At 43.3% G+C, this 23,546-nt stretch overlaps 1 pseudogene; it reads left to right on the top strand.

Annotated features, from left to right (window-relative positions):
• Positions 1–855: 855 nt before the first annotated feature.
• The window catches only part of LOC137647081 (uncharacterized), a 69,545-nt pseudogene continuing 46,854 nt past the window's right edge, over positions 856–23,546 (top strand).

Genomic DNA, 23,546 nt, shown 5'->3' with positions numbered 1-23,546 from the left:
GTAACGAAAATAAAACAGAAGTATTGTAATGTTCAGACTCATAATTACAATATCGACATGATAATAAATGTTTATAAAGATTTTTTCCCTCAGTAACTAAACCTTGCCATTGCAAAGAAAATAGTATAATTGTAATATTCTCTTGCTTGAGGGTACACCAGGGCACGTTGTACTATCATATATATCTTCCTCGCATTTTTTTCTTAGTTTTTACATTTTATATATGAAAGATCTAATTCAATGTTGTTACTGATCTTAAAATCTTTTATTTTGATTTATTACTTCTATTGGAGTTTATTTCCTTTCCTCTCTGGGCTATTTTTTTCCCTCTTGTAGCCCTTGGGCTTATAACATCCTGCTTTTCCAGCTAGGTTTATAGTTATAGCTTAGCTAGTAATGAATTACAAATAGTCCCGAAAACCAAAGCGGAAAGGATAATTCATAGAACACAAGTTAGTGATCTAGTTGCAGACTTGCAGTTAGAATGCATTATTAAGGTTTGACTTTCAATGGTTAATTTGCTCTTCATGCAGTCGAGGCATATATTTTGTTCTTTTATAAATCTATTTTCAATACGTGAACTCTCCCACCTGCCAAGGATTACGCCCTATCCATGCTAATCTCGTTTACTTCAGTAATCTCACGCACATATTCAGAATAGCTCCAGACATGCCTAGCATCATCTATTACTTTACCGTGCGCCGGTAGGAGAGATATTGCAGAGTGCACAGACAGAGAATTTGGCATCGTGCCAACAGTTGGAGGCATTGAAGTAAACAAACAAGCCGCTACTTGAGTTTGAATTCACTGAGGTATGAATCGATAATATTATCTAATTATAATATGGTATGGTATATTATTACAAGGTGTAGAATGATATTATATAAGCTAATTTGATATAATAACACGGAAGTGGAGACCGTTAATAACAAGGAATGATTTTGTGCGCACTCCGTATCTCGATTGTCAACACATCTCCGAAGATCAACAAACATGGCGGAGGCCAAGTGGATAAGTAACTATATATTGGCGCTTTGAACCTCCTTCTCTTTACTGATTGTTCCTGTTTGTCATTTTAGGTAAGAGTATGCTTGTTAAAAGATTTATTATCGTAACCATTGGTTTATCATATTTATATGATTATTAGCTCGTTGTTTCTCAAGGAAATTACAAAGCTTAGTCAAGGCATTACACGCCCCCTACTTGTATTTTCTGTTTATTTATCCTTAATTTGAGTTTTACTTAGATTTAATACAGTGCTAGCCCAAGTTCATACTTTAATAAGAGGTATGGGAATATTTTTTTGTTTTATAGTTATTTGATCTATTTGCACTGTAAGTATCCTTCACAACCCAAAGGAAACGAAAAAGTACGAATAGTCTGTCAAGGAAGTTGAATAAGGTGATGCCCTGGGCCGTCTATGCCTTACTAATTATTATTATTATTGATATTATAAATTGCTATCCTACAACCCTAGTTGGAAAAGCAGGATGCTATAAGCCCAAAGGCCCCAACAGTGAAAATAACCCAGTGAGGAAAGGAAAGAAGGAAAAATAAAATATTTTAAGATCAATAACAGCATTAAAATAAAAATTTGCTGTATAAACTATTTAAACTTTAACAAAACAAGAAGAGAAATTAGAGAGTAATGTGCCCGAGTGTACCCTCAAGCAAGAGAACTCTAACCCAAGACAGTGCAGCCAGCGGTCAGTGACGGAACACCTTTTGCCTCTTGATAAAAAGGGACCAATCGGTAAAATTATAGAATAGTACAATAAACCCGAGAAAGTAAAATTTATGCAGCATATTTTTTGTGGTTCTTTGAAGGTTTATTGATAATGATATCTGGCAGAAAACCATTGTCTTGGTGGGTCAACAGCCATAGCTGAAAAGTGACGGGTTTGCGCTAGGTACCGATATGGTATTATTGTAGTGTATTACAGGGCAGTGTAACCTAGTAAAACAACTACTTTTTCTTGTAGAAAAAATTACGCTCTTTGAAAATGACACAAGTTCCCGTCGCAAATGAATAGTTTCAGAAATATACATATCTATATCCTACAGTAATGGGGGACCCCCAGTGGGAACTCTGGGGTTGTGGGTGGGGAAAACATACTGAGGAAACGATATATAACTGTAAAACAAACATTTTCTTCTCCATACATTACCTTCTTGGGTTTATAATAACCGGATGAAAAGACAAAACAGTATAACTGGATAAACTTTGGAGGCGCCGTTGAAAAGTCTATGCCTCATGAAAAAATACTGTAATCAGTGCTGCCAATGTCTGATGAAGAAAAATGTTAGCATTCCACGCTAACATTAGCATGCTCTCGTACATACGTCCGTACATACCAGTTTTCGATCTTCTGCGCAGAAACTTTTCCCCCACCAATAGGATTTCTTCTTCCCTAACCGTGAAATGAAACACTTCGTCTCGCTACCAGCTCTGTTCAAGTCTATTACATGATTACTTATGTAATACCCCCGTATACATATTACTTTTGACCCCAGTATTACTTGTTTTATTATCCTATACTTTATAAAATCAACTCATTTTATATTCCCATTCAATATTATTTATCATACATTGCATTTTATCTTCCTATATTGGTTTTATTCCTTTTGTTATTTCTTTGTCACACCCCTATTTCACATAAATACTTGCCCTATACAAGTTTCCCTATCCAGTTCATTCATGTTTACCCTCTAGACTCCGTTGTTTTCCCGTTAACCAATCACGAACCTATACGTATTCAAAGTTTAAACAGGGGGTTGTCAGTTAATATTTCCCTACCCCCTTCTTTTATCTCTTTAAGTGGTCTATTCATACCCCTTCCACCAAATCCTTTTCCCTGGAAACCTTTGTCCCAGTAAGGTGTCCGTCATTTCAAATGAAATTTATTTTTTTCGTATTTTGCGATGGAGGAAGTTATAGAAACTTGTAACGTCTTCAGTATTCCGTACCTAAAAGCATTTTGCTAAATTCCATGGTGATTTTTGTGATTCTTCATCCAATGTTGATAATTTCCTTAAATCACACAATGTAATTCCTCAACGTTTACAGTGCCCCAAGTGCCGTTCCCTCCTATCTTACAGGAAAGACATTCACGTGTTTTATTGTAATACCGAAACCAAGATGCCTAAAACCAAAAAGAAACGTCGCTGTCATTATACCGTTACTTCTTATAAAGGTAGATTTTTGGGAAAAAGTCGCCTACCCCAATGGAAGATATTATTTAAAGTTAAGCATTCAGTCTCGCCCTCCCGTGTCCCGCAAGTTTCAACGTACCCTTCATAAAGGCAAGTCATTCAACAAAAGTCATTACATGTGTTTTGTGACCTGTTTACTTCTAGGTTAGGTTAGGTGGGTTTGTTCGGTTCTGTACCCTTTTTGTATCTTTTTATATATTGTGTAAAGTGTATATGGAACAATTCATTAAAATACACATGATAATATTACCGTAACATTGCTACCATTAGCAATGCCTTTGTAATGTTGATAACACTGTTTACCATTGGTAACGTTGCTTATTTTAACATTCCTAGTACATACGTGAGTTTTGTGACCTGGGAACTCCTAGGTTAGGTTAGGTGGGTTTGTTAGGTTCTGTACCCTTTTTGTACTTTTTATATATTGTGTAAAACTTATATATATGGAAAAATTATTTAAAATACGTATGGAAATATCTAGCATTACATCTCTAGTAATGTCACCGTATCGTTGGTAACTCTCTTTATCATTCGTATCATGGCTAATTTTACCGTTCTCAGTAAATACCTGAGGTTTGTGACCTGTCAACTACTAGGTTAGGATAGGTGGGTTTGTTAGGTTCTACTGTATACCCTTTTTGTACTTTTATATATTGTGTAACCGGTACTATTACCGTAACAATCCCAGACATCGTTGGTAACACTGTGTATCATTGGTAACGTTGCTAATGTTATCGTTCGCAGTACATTCGTGAGTGAAGTGACACCGTTGAACAAGTGCTTATATTTAAATATTTCAACACAACATATATGACAACAGTAATTATATTTAGCCATTTTAACAGAAAATATGTTTTCCTGTAGAAAATAACGTGATTTACCCGGTTTTCACCTTCATTTCATCCGTAATAACAGCAACCAATTGAATTGGTTGATCTGTTTGTTTGCGGTTGAAATGAAGGTCAAATTCGGTTAAATCACGTTATTTACTATAGGAAAACATGTTTTTTGTTCGAAATCACACCCTGTAATACAATACAACTTTACCATTGAGATCAATAAAGGGGTGTATGTATGAAGACAGGTAAGAATATGGCAATCTGAGGGGAGTTATAAGCCCCCCCCCTCCCCCCGCTCGTTATGCAAGTAGGTAAAGATATGGCCTGTAGGTCAGTTTAGGTGTGCTGTGCATGTTTTCCTGTCCATCGTTATACAACCGCTCTCAGTAACGTTCTAAACACTTGAAAATATATAGTGTACTGGTCTTACGTTGTTATTTGTATTGTTTAAACTTTGTTTTGTTCTGTGACTGAAATACAAACTTCCTTTTTTAGTTTTTATTTCCTTTCCTCACTGGGCTATTTTCCATAATAAAGCCCTTGGGCTTATAGCATCCTGCTTTTCCAACTAGGGTTGTAGCTTAGCAAGTACTAGTGATAATAGTAATAAAAGCTTTTATTTCATGAGAAAGAAAAGCTAAACTAGTTAGTTTAGCCTTAGTAAAACAGGAATGCGTAAGATTAAGTTTCTCATTACTCTGCTTACTGTCAAACACATTAGCCCAAAGGGTTGCCTTTTCCTTTGGAGAGTGAGTGACAGAGCCATCTGGTTTAAGTAAATTAGAAACTGTTGCATCTATACCAGAGAGTGCAGATTTAAGGGTAGCCCACCACTTTCGGTTCCTTGATTGTACCAGAAATGGTTTCTTTTATGGTTAAATTGTATTCCTTTTCAATTGAAGCATAAACTCTGAGAAAAAGGTCTAAGCTCAGTATAGTTATTCCAAGTCAAATCTGATCTGTTACACTTCCGAAGATGATATGCCTCCTGCTTCTCCAAACAAGCATGTCTAGCATGGTCCAAATAAACACGTCTAGCATGGTCCAAATAAACACGTCTAGCATGGTCCAAATAAACACGTCTAGCATGGTCCAAATAAACACGTCTAGCATGCCTCTCAGTTACGTTGACTAGATTTTCCTTTCAAAGGAACAACAGAATCAACACTGTTATACAAATGTGATCAATTCAAGCCCAAAAGATCACTCAAAAAGCCATTCCAGTCTGCATTAGATTTTATATGAATCTTATGAGTATGATACATCAGGGACAGGCTGCTCAGTCTTTACCACTAATGAAATATAGGCATGATTAGATGTACTAACTGGAGAACCAACCTTACCTGTTATAATGCCAGGGGTGTCGGTGCATACTAGGTCCAAGCAGTTACCAGACCTGTGAGTAGCTCACTTATGATATGCTCACAGCTGGATTCAGAGGTAAATTCCAAAGCTCTTAAGCCATGGGAATCAGTTGGAGAAACAGAATTCAACCACTCCCTATGGTGAGCATTGAAATTGCCAACAAAAACAAAAGAGGCCTGAACTTTCTCTACTTACAAGGTCCTAGATTATGAATCCCGGGACTAGTTTTCCAGCCAGTTGGAATAGGGAGCTTCTTCCCGTCTAAGGATGAGTCTCCTATGCAAAGAATGGGGGTTTTGTATTTATGCTAGAACAAATTTGAAAGTAATTATTTTTTTTTTTTTTTTTTTTTTTTTAAATACAGTACTAAATATACAAAGCTGAGTCCTTTACTCATACTTTCCCGCCATCACTGACCCCCTAGAAAGTCCCAGCTGCAATCAAAGTGACTTAGTAAGGAGAGCTGGCAAGTAACCACTGACCAACTAGTTGCACCTCGTTATAGAATTTTAACTATCGTATTCCAGCTTCAGCTTGGTGTCGTCATTCTTTTCTGTAAAGGACTTGTGTAGTTATGGTTAGGAAAAGTATGAGTTACTTCTAGATCCATTATTTTCAACTCCAAAATTCAGTTCTTAACCAAAATTAAAGATTTATTAAAAGTTTATTCAGCCTTCTAACATTACTGAGACAGACGTGGCAGCCGTGATTATGATTTAATGTCTCACTTTACTTTAAGGGTCCCCTCAAGCTATTGTGAGGATTTGATAAATCTATGGATATTTAAAGCACATGTTCTATGATTAGACATTCACTTACAAGCTACTATGTACTTAAGTCCATATACCTTCATTGTACTGTACCACTAACATAACCTAACTGTATAACTTTTTCATCGTCATACAATAACACATACAGTATGAGTACTGATGCTAGGAACTATGCAATGCAGCACCATAGTAGTATAGTACTTGAGGATAATTGATTATTCTAAAGTATAAAGAAAAGGGGCTGTTTTTTAGTTAAGGGCGTGATACTGAAAGAAACAGTATATTTCACACGTATACATGAATATTTTCTGTACCTTCTAAAATTTGCATTTTGTGCAATAATTGATTGATATCAACAAATGAGTCATTAAACTAGTACTGTATTTATGTTATGAAAATATTAGTTTCCATTATTATTCCAAATTGAATTCTGTATACCAGCAGGCGGGAGTCCAAATTTGTCTTTACCTTTATTTTGGAATATCGAAGGAAACGTAAGGGAAACAAAATAACTGTACAGTAATACAGTTGAACGTCTCTACCCAAAACAAACACAAGTCAATCGAGATCTGGGCATTACTGTGCATGAGGAAATAAGAACTTAAAATCTTGACATAATAACTGAGGTAAGATGTCAGTATTTATTGATCACAGCTTGAAAAATACAAAGAACCTTTATGTTAGAGGTCATGACTAGAATAAATGGATTTAGAATTTGAAGAGCTGACTTGTGAATTCAAAGAGCCAACATAATAAATGGATTTAGAATTTGAAGAGCTGACTTGTGAATTTAAAGAGCCAACATAATAAATGGATTTAGAATTTGAAGAGCTGACTTGTGAATTCAAAGAGCCAACATAATAAATGGATTTAGAATTTGAAGAGCTGACTTGTGAATTCAAAGAGCCAACATAATAAATGGATTTAGAATTCAAAGAGCTGACTCATGAATTTAAAGAGCCAACGTAAGTATCTTGCAGCCTCACAATTAAAGCACATACCTGGCTGAACCCCTATAGAAACTGGATCAACAAGACAGGCTTGAGCCTAGACTAACTTCATATAGTGTATTCAACTTCTTGGAGTTGTCTAAGGTCTGACTAGAACAGTCCTACTCAAGTTTCTTACTTTACGAACACATTCAGTGCTCCCAATAAGTACTCTTTTTAATAAGTAGCTTACTGTATTAGTAGCTTTATTGAAGATCCTCAAGAATTTAGGTGTTAGCAACTTGATAGGAGCTCTTAAGAAAACCGAAATGGCAAAAACAATCTAATGGCCTCAAAGATAAAGGGACCGCCATGATTGTCTTGTATGTCAGTTATTCCTGGAAACTATGCGTTTCATTACTGGTACTCTAATGCACCATAATCATGCTAATTCTGTTATGCCAGTTGTAGGTTACGTTAAGCACCAACAATCATGGTCTAGGATATTTAAGTAATTTTTATTAATATAAACTTATTTTATCCATGCTGGCCTTTAAATTATAATTGTTCCATCACAAATACAAATCCTTTCGCTCTTTAAGGTACAATAGCAGGGAATATACTTTTGGCAAAGCTAGAAAACTAGCTATAATACCTTTAGCGATGTATAACTACCCCCTCACTGGTTAGCTTGGGTGTAGGGGATAGTTCTGGCTACCTCGAAGCATCATTCTGCTCTACTCAAAGGGGAGCACTTTTCTTGCTCGTGGGTTAGGTTGGAACAAAATGATGAGGTAGCATTTAGGCTGGTTGCAGCTGCTATACCTCGCCAGCTAGTTAGACGTACAGTACTCATCGATCTTCGACCTTGACTCGTCTGACCAGCATGACTTGCTTAGCCGGTTTGGTCTGGTGTAGATTGCCATGCCTGTAGCATGACATGGGCTCTTGTCATTGGACAAGAGGATATCACTTCTGAAAAGAGGTGGTCTCCAAAGGAGGCCAAAATTGCAACATTAGAGAGCAAGGGTTGGTTTTGCAAGGGCTATCTGGAACATGAAAAGTTGGAGGATTATTGACTTTAGGAGGGATTTGACAAAGACATGAAAGGAAGGGAAGTAACCCGAAAAAGGAGACTCCTTTTCAGGTCCACGAAATGAAAAGTTTTAGTAAGAGAAAAAGTGTTGATAGCAGCAAGTCCCAGTAAGTGGGAGAGACTGGGAGAGGAGAGAAGTTTTTTTCTGCAGTCAGAGAGAAAAGGAGAAGGTTTAAGCAAAAAAAACTTATCCCTGCTCGGTAGTTTGGAGCTGAAATTGTTGCAATAATTGCATAAAGGTGGAGTTTTGGTTAAGGAAAGGACTCGGGTGAGGATTTTAAAGACAATGGGGATAAGGTCTTCAAAGGACATAGACTCAGGTGGGTTGGAGGATGTGGGTTTAGGAATTGGTGCTGGTTGCGGCTGGGTGACAGTTGCAGGAACAGCTGCAGTGGGTGGTTGTCGCTGTCTCCTCTGGTGAGGAGGTCGCTAGTCTTTGGGTGGCTGGATTGAAGCTGGTTTGTGCTCTCTAGGAGAGGATGTATTCTTCATAGCTGCTATCTTCTTCAATCGCTCTGGGCAGCGCCTATTCCAAGCATGGTGAGGCCTGGAGCAGTTAGGGCACTTAGATGTAGTTTGTTTGCCTTCTTTGTGGGCTTTAATGCACACTTCTGTGCAGTGGCGCTGGCTGCAAACACTGCAGACGATGGGGCCTTTACATTCCTCCTTGTGATGGTCGAAACGTTGACATCTGTAACATCGAAGTGGCTCCTGTGGGTATTCCTCAGTGGGGAATGTACCCAGGACTCCTAGATCCAGCGAGGAGGGAACTGGACCGATTTAGGTGGCGATGAGTCGTCGAACAGGAACGTTGTCTTTGCTCATGCAGCGAACGGCACAGTCTATGTTGCTGCATGAAGTTGCAATGGAGATTGGCATCGTAACAGGATACCTGGTTATCACTGCTTTCTTCCGGACAAGTGCAGGGTCCAGCAGCGTTAGAGATGGCTCCTCCTGGAGGGATCTGGCTGTCTCAAGGTCTTTGGTGGTGATAATTAAATCACCTTTCCTGTTGGGTCTGGCGGTGAGCTGCATGCCAGGCTTTGCAGCCATGGCAGCAACTGAGGCGTAGGATATGGAGCTATCGGTGTTAGAGAGCCTCAACTTTAGGAGTGGCCTCTTGGGTTCAGGCTGAGAAGCTGGAAGGCTGGCAGCGACGGCGGTGGCCTCCTGAATAAGGCTCTGAAGACATTCCACACAGTTACAGTCCATTGAGTGTTCCCCTTGAGTCCCAGCAACCTCCATGGCGGTGGAGGACACAGGTGTAGGTGTAGGAGTAGGAGTGGGGGCTGTAACTGGAGCTGTCTGCGTAGGTGTTGAAGGACGAGGCAAAGCTCTCAGTCCTTGGTGTTACTAAGGGCGACGGTGGGGGCTCTACAGGAGCTAGAGAAGGACGATCGGGACTCTTCTTCGTTTTGGAAGGGGAGTAGGCTCCTCCCAAGTAGCTGGCGAAGATCAGAAGTGTTTCAAGATCTTGGTGGATGCAATCTTGCACCCCTTGCAGTTGCGTCGAATGTGGTGGGCTGGCAAGGTCTTGTCCTCAACATCAGTGGTACAGAGGCCAACCATGGTGAAAAGTTGGACTCTCCGTTGCTGGTATGCTTCGCAGTAGTCGCAGTTGCAGGTGGGGTCCTCGTAACGGTCCTTGCAATGGCGATCGTTACTTGCGTAGAGGGTCCATGCCCAGTCTCCAAGGTGGAACACGGACATGGAGGCAAAACTACAGTGACCTCAATGAGAATTTTACTTAGAGCGGCACTGAGAGCGAGAGGAGTTGCAAGGGGTTGATCGTTGAAGTCAGCATGAGTGGCGGCTGAGTCTGTTGCTTAGCCGACATGTCTCACCCAACCAGTTCAACTCGTCCTTCCAGCATCATTATCACAGTTCTTGTTGCAGGATCACACAGGATCGCCCACCAAACTCCACGGGAGTTCTGATGAGTGACGCACAAGCAGCTTTGATGACGACGTGTGACCTGAGATTCCAGGAGCACACGATGACCATTGCGAGCCAGGGTGTTCACCATCACCAGCTCGCAATTCCCATAGCAGTCAACCGTAACGATCGACACAATCCAGAGTGATTGCATAAATAATGGCCTGTAGAAGCTTTGTCAACGAGACAGCAAAGTTTCACAGCTCATGACCATGTTCCTGTTCGTGACCATTGACCACGCATCAGCTCGCGACCGCAGCAGTATGCGATCATATATCTATTCATGACCATGCAGAGTTCCTCCTCGTGACCTGTTTGTCAGGATAAAAGAGTTCATGTAGAAACAAATCCCAAATTTTAAAAATACAGTATGTAATTCATATTTTCTTAGCTATACAAATCTTAAGTCTTTCAAGTTATACATCCTGCCACCACCACCCTGCAAGTCCTTGGCCTGAATGTCAGAAGTGAGTATCGAGCATATTGAAGGGGGTGGGGACTCTCCCATTACTTGGAAATACCTCTAAATTTTAATGGCTTTTTAGTTTCACGGAAGTCATACTCTCATTAAAGGGCTATGGTTAGTATATTGAGGAAAAATACTAATTACTTTTAAAATTTTAGATTTTTTCCTAGATATTCTAATATAAGTCTCAAGTTACACCTCCCACTTCAACTACTCCTCTCATTTCTGGACCTAACATCAGAAGTGCTAGGCCTAAGGTCAAAAGTGGCTAGTCTCTTGACAAGCATTTAGTCGAGGATTTTTCTTTTCCACCTCGCGTTAACTAACTACCTCATTAACAAGGGAAAAGATGTTTGAGCTTGTACTGAAATTATCCAATATATAAAGAACTAAGGTTTGTATAGATATGGGAAATACAAATTATTTAAAAAATTTCTTTTGGTTTTTCCTATAAAAAGCATCGATGCAGGTGATGAAAAAACATATGTAGAGGCATCAATGACCTATGAAATTATGTATCTGAGAAACTCAGTGCAGTACACTTACTAGATAATTAATTCATCCATTTCTAAGTAGATTACAATATTTTTACTTTGTTACTTAAATCTATTTTTTGAAAAACATATTTTTAGTCTTTTTTATCTTTAATCCTTTTTGCACATTTAATTTTACAGGAGGATGGATTCATGGTGGCCGGGATGGAGCTGAAAGTGTGGGTTGAGGGCATCCAGCGCATTGTATGTGGTGTTACTGACACCACCACTTGTCAGGTAAGATCTTGACTACTATGTTTTATTTTAATGAAAAAACTCCTCTACTATTTGAAAATTTAAATTTTATGTTACCATGAAAGAGTAGAGTGATTGATAACACACTACTGTATAGGGAGGATTTGTTTTCCTAAATGTCATTAGTCAGTAGTGACCCGTATTTCCAGTTTGAAATGTCACCAGTTTAGATAGCCTTTTGTCAACCAGACAGAAGAAGACAGATAAATTACTACTAGCATGCACAACAACGAACTTGAACTAAGAATTGTTTGCAGATTTTGCTTTGTTAAGCAGTCTTTGGAGAATATTCCCAACATTCCTTTTACTAGTCAATCCTTTAATTTCATTATTCATTGTATTGTTTATCTTTCGAGTACTAGTTCATCAATGCTTATGAGAGAAAATACTATTTGTTCCGTAACCGAAATACTGTACAAACCACGCTATTTACATAGGGTTTAATTTTGGCGTAGCTGAAATGACGAGCTATTAAAATTTTAACGAGGGTTAATTACCCCTGCGCTAGTTAGCAAGGGGGTAGGGGAGTGGTAGCTAGCTACCCCTCCCCCCTCACACACCGGTGAACTGCTTCACTTCACTTTTGGCTCTGACGATGAACAGACGTCTCTGTCCCGTCCTCGCATGGCAGCCATTAATGTTTTGTCTTTAACTTAATTACTTACTTTTCTTATACTTAATATATATGTAAACATTCTTATGTTTAAGTATACTGTATATTTGAGTATAGAAATACAGTAAGTTTCCTTTTCAGTGTTTGTGGTGTGTGTGTGTATATAGGAAGTCCACTCAATTGTACGACAACATCTCCGTGTGGTCCCAGGCCCCCACGGTGACATTTCATGGGTCGCGATCTCTCCCTTGGTCCTTCGGTCTTCCCTTCGGCGGGCGCCGTGGGGAATCGTCATCGCTGGACTTTATTTATTTATCTGTTTCTCTGCTGTTCCTCCTTCCCTACGGGGAACTTGGTCTATCAGCGTAGGGAACATGGGAGTTTAGTTTGACTACGGTCTCTCTCTCTCTCTCTTGAGGTCGTTCACCCTTTTATTACTACTTCGTATTACGGTAGCTTCCTTCCCATTGCGGGTTGAGTTGCTACTCCGTTTATTTTGTCTCAATTATTTTTAATCAAATCTAATTGTATTTGTTAACTTTTCAGCTTCTGTGTAGAACGCTTCCCTTCTGGGTTCATTCGTTCTTACTATTAGTGAACATTCTTAGATGAATTACATAATTATAATTGTTATAATTCTGTTTTTGTTACAGTTCTCTGCCTTCCCCCCCTTCCCTGAGTGTCAGTGGGGGAGGAGGGCGCATTCCTGGTGCGTAATTCTTATGTTCTTTACCGTCGGGGTTCCTCTTCGGAGTTCCCCCGGGGGAATAGATGTTAACTAATTATTTTATTTTCACAGTTAACTGTTTAGTTTTTTCGTTTGCCTAATGTGCCAACGAAGCAGAGCTGTCCTGTTTGGGCCTGGGGAGTCTGCTGTTGCCGCCTCCTCTACGACTTCGTCATGGGCGTGTTTCCTTCTTCTAGAAGTTCTCCCATGCCATCTGTCGGCTCCTTAGTTCATTTAGAACGCTCAGGAGGTTCGCTTCCATGGGTGGGTAACTTCCCTTCCGAGGGAGGTTCCCTTCCCAGGTATGAGTTTTTTCCCCTTCAGGGGGGGCAACTTCTCTTACCTTAATAATTACCTGGTTGGTTTTTTCCTGGTCCTCGGCTGAGCGGTTGCAAGGCCGGACCATGGAATTCGTGCGAGTATGCTCTTGGTGCTGAGTGGTCGCACATGCAACTACGCTCAAGGGGCTGGGCAGCTGCAGGAGCTCCTCTTCGGAGGGTTTCTCTTATGGTCAGCTTGCTGATCCAACGGCCCTAAGGGGCGCCTTCATCAGTTCTTCTGGTCTCTTCTACGAAGTGTTCTCCTCTCTCGTTCGCGAGAGAGTCTCTCGTTCACGAGAAGGACACTCTTAGAGACTCCTCTTCGGAGGATTCCCCTGCTGTTGTTGGTGTTGTTGCTGAAGGCTCAGTTCCCCCCTCCGAACATCCTTCGAGGGGGCAGCCGAGTCCAACGGTCTCTCCTTCGAGTGTCTCTCCCCCTCGGGGGAGTTCACTAACAGAGACTCCTCTTCGGAGGACTGATGATGGTGCTCCTGTTTGTGGTCGTCTTCATCTTCAGCCGCAGAGGATCCTCCTCGACGAGAACAGACCGTTACAGCTGCTTCGCTAGACCTTTCAGCAGATCGTTCGCAATCTCCAACACCTGCCAGACCTTCTTGTCTCCCATCTCCGTTCCTGGACGCAGATGCGCAGTGGGCGCCACTCCACCCCTTTTTCCGACGGGCACCGGTCCCTTCGCGGCTAAGGGCTTATCTCACAATGTGAGTAAGTCCCTTAGTGCCAAGTTTTTACCTGTGCAACCTCGTTCTCCTGCGCGCTCGCCCACAGTAGTTCGCAAATACTCTCCTACTGTGGACCAGTCTTCTGCTGAATCAACACTCCAGCCATCTCCGGTAGCTGAGTCTCGCCGTAGATCTCCTGATCGCCAACGCTTCTGGGACCTTCTGTGCGGCTACGCGCCTTGTGCACCTACGGTTTCCTGAACGCCCACGATCGCCTGCTCGCCGGTGCACATCTGATCGCCCTTTTCTGCTGTGCGCAATGCGCGCCAACGTTCGCCCTCGCGCCCACGATCTCCGGATCTGGGCGCAAGCAGGGAGATTATTTCTTCACTGAACTCCACTTTCACCTGCTCGCCAGCGCACATCTGTGCCCCCTTTCCTGATGTGCGCAATACGCGCCGACGTTCGCCCACGCGACCACGATCTTCGGATCTGGGCGCAGGCAAGGAGTTTATTCCTTCGCCTCCTTGCCGACGACCTCTCTGGTTCTGCACCCTCTCTGATATCTTCTGGCCACGCAACTACGCGCCTACGATCTCCCGGTTCCTGCCTCGTCGCGCGCAGTTCAAGAAGTTCCTACGCTAGCGCACAGGCGCTCACAGGTTCTTCTGGGCTCGCAGCGCTCTTCTGGAGTTTCGCGCCAAGCGCGCCCACGAGCGGTTCCAGTTCCAGCGCGCCAACGCACCAGCACGCTTCCACTTCACACCGCGCCGCTCAGGAGACACCTAAGCTAGCACACGGGCGCTCACAGGCACCCCTGGGCTCTCCTTGCGCGCCAGCGATCTCCTAAGCGCCCGCGTGATTCTTCGCCTGCGCGCAAGCGTTTTCAACGCGCCAACGCTTCATTCGTCGTAGGATTCCTACGCGCCCACGCGTTAACACTCCCGTACGCGATCGGTCGCTACGCGCCACCGCTCGCCAACACGCCTTCGCCCGCCTACGAGCCATCGCTCGTGTACGCGCCATCGGTCTCCTGGCCGCCTGCGCTCGCCCTTACGACTGCGCTCGCCCTTACGACTGCGCGCCTGCGCACATACGACCCATGTTCGCCCGCGTGCGAACCAACGGTTTTCCATCGCACGATTTCGTCAGCGATTCCCGTCGGGTTTCGCAACGCGGGCAACCTGGCGAGTCTTCTGGAGCGCGTACTTCCAGATCATTGTCGGCATGATCTCTCACCTGTAGACGCAAAGCAGCGCATGTGCAGGAGCAGGAAGAAGCTTCAGAGAGGTCTGGGCAACATTCTTCTCCTTCTTTTCAGGCAGGCCCCATCATCTCTACTCCTCAGGATCGTCTGATCCCCTTCCCTCCAGCGGGAGTCGCTGACACTGCGTGTGTCAGCCGTCAGCAGAGGAGGTACTTCGAGATCATGGGGGAACCTGGTTTAGCCCTTCCTCTCCACTATTCCGTGGAAGGGGCTTACCAGGGAATTTTTCTCTCGAGAAATTCTCCGCCCGGCAGGTGACATTCTCGACTTCGGAGATCTTAAGCCAGGAGAAAGCCGCAAAGTGTGCCATGCAGGCCACTTCGTGGCTGGTCGTCTAGCTTGGATCTCTGGGCATCCTGTTGCGATCTGAGAATTTGTCCAAGGAGAGCTCCAGGAAGGTCATTGAAACTTTCCTCCTCTCGGGCACGAGCACCATCGTTTCCTGGCTCACCAAGTTTCGAACTTGTGCACAAACTCGATGTTGAAGCATTGAGATGCAGTGACCGAGAGGTTCCTCTCGGAAGTCCCAACCATGGATGTCGGCAAGCTCAACCACTCTTCCATCCTTGGAAAGACCTTGTTTTGAGCCCAAGGACGGGGAACGGACAACTGAGAGGTGGAGAAAGTCGAATCACGATTCGCTCCTCCAAAGGCGCTTACATCCGGACCCTACAAGCCTCCAGCGCCTCAACAACAACAGCTTCGTCAGCCTAGGACATCGGAACCGGCCCCGGCAGCTAAGACAAGGTGTCTAAACAGCAGCCCCCTCCTGTCGGAGACAAGAAGGGCGGGATGTCCTCCTGGGGAGGCAATAATCCTAGAGGGAGCGGCCGAGGCCGCAAACGCTAGGATTGGCAACCCCCCTGCATGGTCCCCAGTGGGGGGACGCCTAAGGTTGCGCGTTCAGGTGGCAGCAACTCGGGGCCGATTCCTGCACGATCTCCGTGATCAGCCAAGGATATTGCGTCCCGTTCTTTACATCTCTACCTCCACTGACAGCAAATCCAGTGTCGCTGAGCTCCTATGCCATGGGATCGGCAAAGGGGCTAGCCCTTCGGGCAGAAATCGAGATCATGCTCTGGAAGGATGCTCTCCAAAAGGTCATCGACTCCCCCCCTCAACCACCCCCCCAACCACAAACCCCCCCCCCCCCGCTTCCTCAGTCGATTTTTCTTGTAAGGAAGCGTCTGAAGGCTGGAGACCTGTCATCGACCTCTCAGCCCTGAACAAGTTTGTCGAACAAACTTCGTTCAGCGTGGAACAGCAGAGTCGATCAGGCTTGTAGTGAGACCACAAGACTTCATGTGCACACTGGATCTGAAGGACGGGTACTTCCAGATCCCAATCCATCCGTCTTCCAGGAAGTACTTGACATTCAGCCTAGACAATAAGATTTACCAGTTCAAGGTGCTGTGTTTCGATCTCTCCACAGCACCGCAGGTGTTCACCAGAATGTTCACCCTGATATTTTATGGCCGCACAGGAGCGGCAGCCGTCTCCTTCGCTTTCTGGATGACTGGCTAACCCAGGCAGTCTCAGAATCGACCCTTCTTCGACACCGAGACAAGCTTCTGGGACTTTGCCACGATCTAGGGATCATGGTAATTCTCGAGAAGTCTTCTCTGCTTCCATCTCAACAACTGGGATATCTAGGCATGATATTAGACTCCAATCTCCAAGCCTTCCCATCAGATGTCAGGATATCAAGGCTGAGGAGAGTCGCAGAACCTTTCCTCAGACAAGGAGAGCTTCCAGCCCAATCTTGGTTACGCCTCCTAGGTCACCTTTCCTTCTTGTCCAGGCTAGTTCCAAACGGTTGCTTCAGGATGAGATCCCTGCATTGGCGGCCCAAGTCCCGGTGGAATCAAGACAACGATTCCCCGGATACTCTGGTCCCTTTGGGACCTGCAGTGGTAGTTGACCTATGGAAACCTTTGCAAGGGAATGGATCTTCTCGTCCTTCCCCTGCATTTGATGCTGTTCTCGGACTCGTCAAAACAAAGGGGGGGGGGGGGTCCACGTTCTGAATCAGGCCTATGGTCGGAACCAGAAGGGTACCTCCACATCAATCTGCTAGGAATGAAGGCTGTATTCTGGCCCTTCAACACTTCCAACAGACCCTGACGAGTCACTCCGTGAACGACAACTCCACGGTAGTGGCTTTTTTCAACAAGCAGGAAGTTACCTTTTCATAACAGCTTTCTCATCCCGCAGTAGAGATACTGAGATGAACCAAAGTCCACTCAATACCCTATCGGCTCACTTCATTCCAGGCAAATGAATGGGCTCTCCGACAGTCTGAGCAGGGACTCACAGATAGAGAGTAGCGAGTGGTCTTCGGCCCCCCCCTGGTAGCCAACAAGTCCTGACCTTGTGGACCTGTTTGCGACAGCCTTGAATTTCAAGCTGCCGCTGTACTACTCCCCAGTCCCAGACCCCAAGGCACTCTGGCAAGATGCCTTCCTACAACGGTGGGACAACATCGACGTCTACGTCTTCCCACCGTTCTGTCTGTTGAGAAGGGGCTCAAGACCAGACTATCGGTCAACCTGTCGATGACTGATAGCTCCGCTGCGGCATCATGCAGAGTGGGTGCCGGAACTTCTGCATCTCCTGACGGAACTCCTGAGAGAGCTTCCCTCATGACACGAGCTACTCAAACAACCACACTGCAACATCTACCACAAGCCGTAGCATCGCTTCGGCTTCACGCCTGGAGACCATCCAGCATCTCCTCACAGAGAGAGGCGTTCCGCAACAAGTTGCAGAGCGGATGTCTCTACACATGCGAAAGTCATCCCCAGGGGTCTACCAGGTGAAGTGAAGAGTCTTCTGTGGTTGGTGTCGTGGGAAAGGTACCTCTCCCCTCGATGCCACTATTCCAGCAATAGCGGAGTTATTGTATATCGGCAGGAGGAAATGCGCTTTCGCTTTCGGCGGTGGAAGCCTATCGCTCAGCCTTAAGCCTTGCCTTCAGGCTGAAAGGAATAGACATTTCCTCCTCTCTGGATCTTTCTTTGCTCATACGAAACTACGAACTTACCTGCCCCTAGTCGGAAGTGAGACCTCCTCCATGGAACATGGTTTGGGCTCTTAGGGCTCTTAAGAGATCTCCTTGCGAACCATTACGCCAGGCTTCTGATCGTCACCTGTCTTGGAAGACGGTGCGCCTGCTCTCTCTGGCCTCGGCCAAGCGTGGTAGCGAACTTCATGGTCTCTCGTACGACGTCGCCCATTCAAGAGGATAGGCGGAGGTAACGTTCAGGTTCGTCCCTGAGTTGGTTACTAGACTCAAAATCTTGGAGTCCCTGACCTTCGGTTCGACTCCTTCAGGATTTCGAGTCTCCGTTCTGTAACAGATGACCCAGACCTTCTATGCCCAGTAAGGAGTCGGAGGGGTTATCTTAAAGAACAGCTGCAGTTCTTCCTCACGTGCAAGCTCTGTTTGGGAGCACAGGGAGGACGGAGAGGAGGGTCATCAAGAATGCCTTTTCAGCCTGGATTCAAAGGGTCATCCATCACGCCCTGAATCCAGACCCTCCTCCATCACGTCGCCTTAGAGCACACTATGTCAGAGGCATCGCAACGTCTCTGGCCTTCAAGAGGAACTACTCTGTGACGCAGGTGCTACAAGCCGGAGTCTGGAAGCGTCAAATGACCTTCACAGCCCACTACCTGCAGGACGTGACCCACAGGAGCCTCGATGCGTTTTCTATCGGCCCTGTGGTGGCTGCACAACAGCTGGTCTAACCTCAGGCTCCTTAATGGACAGGTAGCAGAAGGTTGAGGGCATTGTTACCCGTTTTTAGACTGCATGAATGAAAGAAGTATGTCTGGCCCTTACTTCTTTCTTCATCCTCCCCTCTCTTGGGGAAAGCAGCATCCTGGGTTCTCTGCATAGCTGACCTCAAACCTCTGCAGGTAAACCATGCTTCCTTGTGTTCGTAGTATTAAGTTAATACTGTCGCGTCCCCCATACCCTGACGGGGTGGTATTGGGAACGTCCTAGCCAAGAATTCCAGCTAAAGGACTTCAGGTCGACTTCCTAGGACAAGTCACACTTCTTCCCTCCACACAAGCTTATGTAGGCCGCACGTTTCTTGCGTAGCAAGAAACTTGCGAGGTGCAGGGACTCTTTTTCTCGAGTGCTGGTCACTCGGATTCTGAGTCCCCGAGTAAGCCAAAGCCAGTAAGGCTGGGGACTTTCCACCCTACCTAAGGGTAAGTCACTCTATGTAAAAAGCGTGGTTTGTATTTCGGTTACGGAACAAATGACAAATTCGGAGATAATTTGTATTTTTCCTAACCATACAAACCTTAGCTATTTACACATATTTCCCCGCCAGCCCTGTCCCCCAAGACAAGTCCTACCTCTAAGTGAAGTGAAGCAGTTCACCGGTGTGGGAGGGGGGGAGGGGTAGCTAGCTACCACTCCCCTACCCCCTTGCTAACTAGCGCGGGGGTAATTAACCCTCGTTAAAATTCTAATGGCTCGTCATTTCAGCTACGCCGAAAGTAAACCCTATGTAAATAGCTAAGGTTTGTATGGTTAGGAAAAATACAAATTATCTCCGAATTTGTCATTTTTAATTCCTTTATAACAGTTACCACCAATCTGTTTGTAGAAGCTTTTAAAGTGTTTTAAAGGCAGTGTCAGTACATTTATGTAACCTTTTCTCAAAATGAAATTCCTCATATGGTGGTTCTATTTCTACTACTGTATTACATATATGATATTAGGATTTTCTATATTATACAGAGGCATACTATTATACTGGAATGCTGTAAGTTGATGTTCCCAGTATTCATTGCATCTTGATATATGTAACTAGCCAAAAACCTTTAGTAATGCCTAATAAATTTCTGATTCTTAGGATGTGGTTTTTGCGCTGGCCCACGCTACTGGGAAGACTGGTCGTTTTACACTTATTGAAAGGTGGCGTAATAATGAACGTCTTCTTGCCCCACACGAGTACCCCCTGAAGGTAGGGTGTTTGTAATATGTAACAACTGAGTTATCATTTATGCACCATTTGCCTAAATTCCCATCCTGTATAGACTTTCATTTATGTCCTTTCCCTTGGTTTATTAGGCACTCTTACTTTTCTTCAGCATGCTACTTCCATATCTCCTAATGAAAGCTTTAAAAGAATATATGATGTTTGCATATATGTATATACAGCTAGCTGGCCCTCGATATGTGCATATTTGGTCATTTGTGATACAAACTACCTATTAGCAGTTTAGCGATAAGTATTCTCACTGGCCCAACATTTTCAAACCGACTGCACAAAACAGAAGAGCCCAATTTTATAGGCAATGCATGTAAACTATCCAGTGATGAATCATTTGTAAAGTCATTCTAATTCAGTACTGTATTAAAAATAATTAAAATAAGTAATATTTGATATGTAATATGTAATGCGGATTAAAAATATGAATATGCATTGCAGTTAAAAGAAAAATTCTCTCTCTCTCTCTCTCTCTCTCTCTCTCTCTCTCTCTCTCTCTCATATATATATGTATATATATATATATATATCACCCTGATATACAGTATATTTATCTGACAATTTTTTGCATATATATACAGTAGTTATATAGTAAAATTATTTTATATTTTCAGATATTAATGAAATGGGGAGAATACTCCAATGATGTACAGTTCATCTTGCAACGATCAGCACTTGACCCTAAAACACCAAATGGTCCGGTTGGTCCCCGTCCAGGTGGACCTCAAAGAGTAGATCCTTCTGGTCGTCCCACAGTTCCTTCTGGAACTCAGACTATTTCAGAAGGTTCTAGGCCTCCACATCTTGCACACAAGGATCTTAAGAAGTCATTAACATTCAGTGGAGGTCATGCAGAACTTCGTCGTCAGGATACCATACCATCTCCATCAATATCCGGACCGCCACCGTCAGGACCAGTGAATCAGTCAGGTTCTCGACATGGTGACCCTGCTTTTGTCGCATCTCATTGGGAAACTATTACACGCACTGTAGAAGGGGGGTCGAGATCAGCAATCAACTCCAACATGGAGGCCACCTGCACCGCCTCCATACGAGTTAGTTCGTGGTAATCCTCCTCCACCTCCTCCAGTTGTGTCTAGAGGAGTAGATAATGTCCGAGCCACCACTAGTCATTGGACCACCCCTCGGCCCGGGTCTCACTCCACGTCAACCCAACCCCACTATTCACCACCTGCAGCTGTTCATCATTCGCCAAGTAGAACGTCTCCTGCAAATGAGTCAGCTTATGCTACTTCAAGAAGAGATCAGCGAAGTGACTCTCAGTCCTTATTAAGACAGAGCCTGTATACAGTGATGGTCGACCGTGCACCATATCCTGGATATTCATCTCAAGGTGCTAATTATTGGTCATACATTGGGTCCCCAGTTTAACATGTGTGGTCCACCTAGTCAAGTTAATCCTATGTATAATGGACCACCACCACCAAAACCTCCACATGTATTACAAGGAAGGGAGCTTCCACCTTATCGTCACCCACCACCCCCCACCTGTATCTCCTAGAAAATCTTCACCCATGCATGGTTCAAGCTCACCAAGGAAAGCTACAAATATTCCCTGTCTCCCACTGTTCCACAGATGTCTCCATCAAAGCAGTTGCCTTCGCAGCCATCAACACATATGCCACATACATCTAGCAAAGTAACAAATCCCCACCAGTCTAGTACCTCTCCTCAGTCATCCCCCATACGTCATCCTTCTCCAACTCGTCAATCATCTCCATCACGTCGACCATCACCTACTCGTAGGCCATCTCCAACTCGTCATTCCTCACCATCTAGGGGCCCATATTCTCATGCACCGTTCAAATAGTCCAGTAAAAAAGTGTCTCTCTGCGGCACTCCAATTCTGATGATCTGCGGATTCGATCAAGTCCTGAAAAATTATCTGCCAGACTATCAGCTGATGAAAGAACCAATAAACATGAAAGATATTAATAGTAAAATGGAGGATGATGGTTGTAGAATTGATAATACACCTCTTGTAGATCAAGTAAATAATTCTATCGAAAAAGGAAATTCAGATGCTTTGTTAAAGAATCATCGTAAGGGGAGCACAGACAAGTTGGCAATGGATCACTGTAGTATATCTGAAGACATGATGATAACTAATGACTTAGGAATCTCAAGAATGAATGAATGGCCAAACTCATCTGTTGACTCCGTACTTACCAATCATGTTGGAAAGCCCCCACATTCTCGCCGTAGTCCAGTAAAGGTAATTGCACTTACGTTGGTTTTAATTATAGTTGTGTTTGTAGATTTTAAGTTCAAGTAACCTATAGTACATTATTACAAATGTTTTCTAGCTAACAACACATATTTGCTTTATATTTATGCTTCTCTTCAAATCTACAGATTTTTGCTTCATGTTTGTTGCATAATTGAAATTTATGTACTGTAACATAATAATGAGTGTTTGTTAAGTGGCTTTTGGGTAAGTTGTAATTATTTTGTCATGCAATATTTTTATTCTTATTACTAGCCAAATCAAACTAGGCACCCTAACAACGAAAGTAGTCCATTGCAGAAAAGAAATGGGAAGCAAAGAATAAGCTATAAGACAGAAAAAATAGAATATATCAAGAAATGTAACAATACATGATATACTGTAACTAATATTGAAACTATGAAATAGGGCACCTGTCAATCTACTCAACAGAAAAAGAATTTGCATCAAGTGTAAACTTCTTTGGTTCAACTGTTTCTCCTTTTTTGATTAGGAAGATAGTTCTTCAGTTTAGTCACATCCGAAATGAACTTCTAGGATGCTGTGTTGTATTGATCCTTATGAAATGAAAGTTGATTCTTTGTTAAAATTAATGGTTTTATGTTAATGTAGTGGTTGGTACAGTCTGGAAAAATTTGAGTGTAAAGAATGGTTAGAATTATGAAAAGCGTTTTACTGTAAAGGATGCATAAAGAGCCAATTGAAGATTACGGATTGATGTACAGTTTATGGATAAGGAACTTGATAAACTGCAAGTTTATTTTGAACAAGTAAAGACAGGAGTCGGCTTTTAGAGATTAGAGATGGAAACATTCCAAGACTGGGTAAAATGAAGGAAATGAATATATCCTCAGGGTAGATAGGTCTCCAAATATTGTGAAAGGCTTTCTCAATAAACCAGTATTTTGCGTAATTGAAGAAGACTGATTGGATAGGATTCCCAAAAGGGAATTTTCAATTTAGAATCATGCATAGAATTTTGAATGAGCTGCATTTAAAGAAGCATTATCAGTGTAATGACCCATGTGGGGAGTATCCAATGACTTGGACCTTGTTACAATCCTATTTTGAATGTTGTTAGGGTTTAACTTCATCTATCATAATTTGCAGTATGCCTTAATGTTATCTAAATCTTTGTTAAGGTATTCAACAACCTCACTCAAGAGAGGGGATAGAGGCCAAGAGAGTAGCATTATATGCATAAACAATACCTTTAATTTCTAGGCCTAATCATATATGAATATATAATTTGAAAATTGGAGAAAATCTCTACCCAGA

The sequence above is a fragment of the Palaemon carinicauda genome, chromosome 1 (assembly GCF_036898095.1).
Source record: "Palaemon carinicauda isolate YSFRI2023 chromosome 1, ASM3689809v2, whole genome shotgun sequence".
Taxonomy (NCBI): domain Eukaryota; kingdom Metazoa; phylum Arthropoda; class Malacostraca; order Decapoda; family Palaemonidae; genus Palaemon; species Palaemon carinicauda.
Note: the sequence above shows the minus strand (reverse complement) of the source record. Positions and strands in the feature narration are given on the sequence as shown.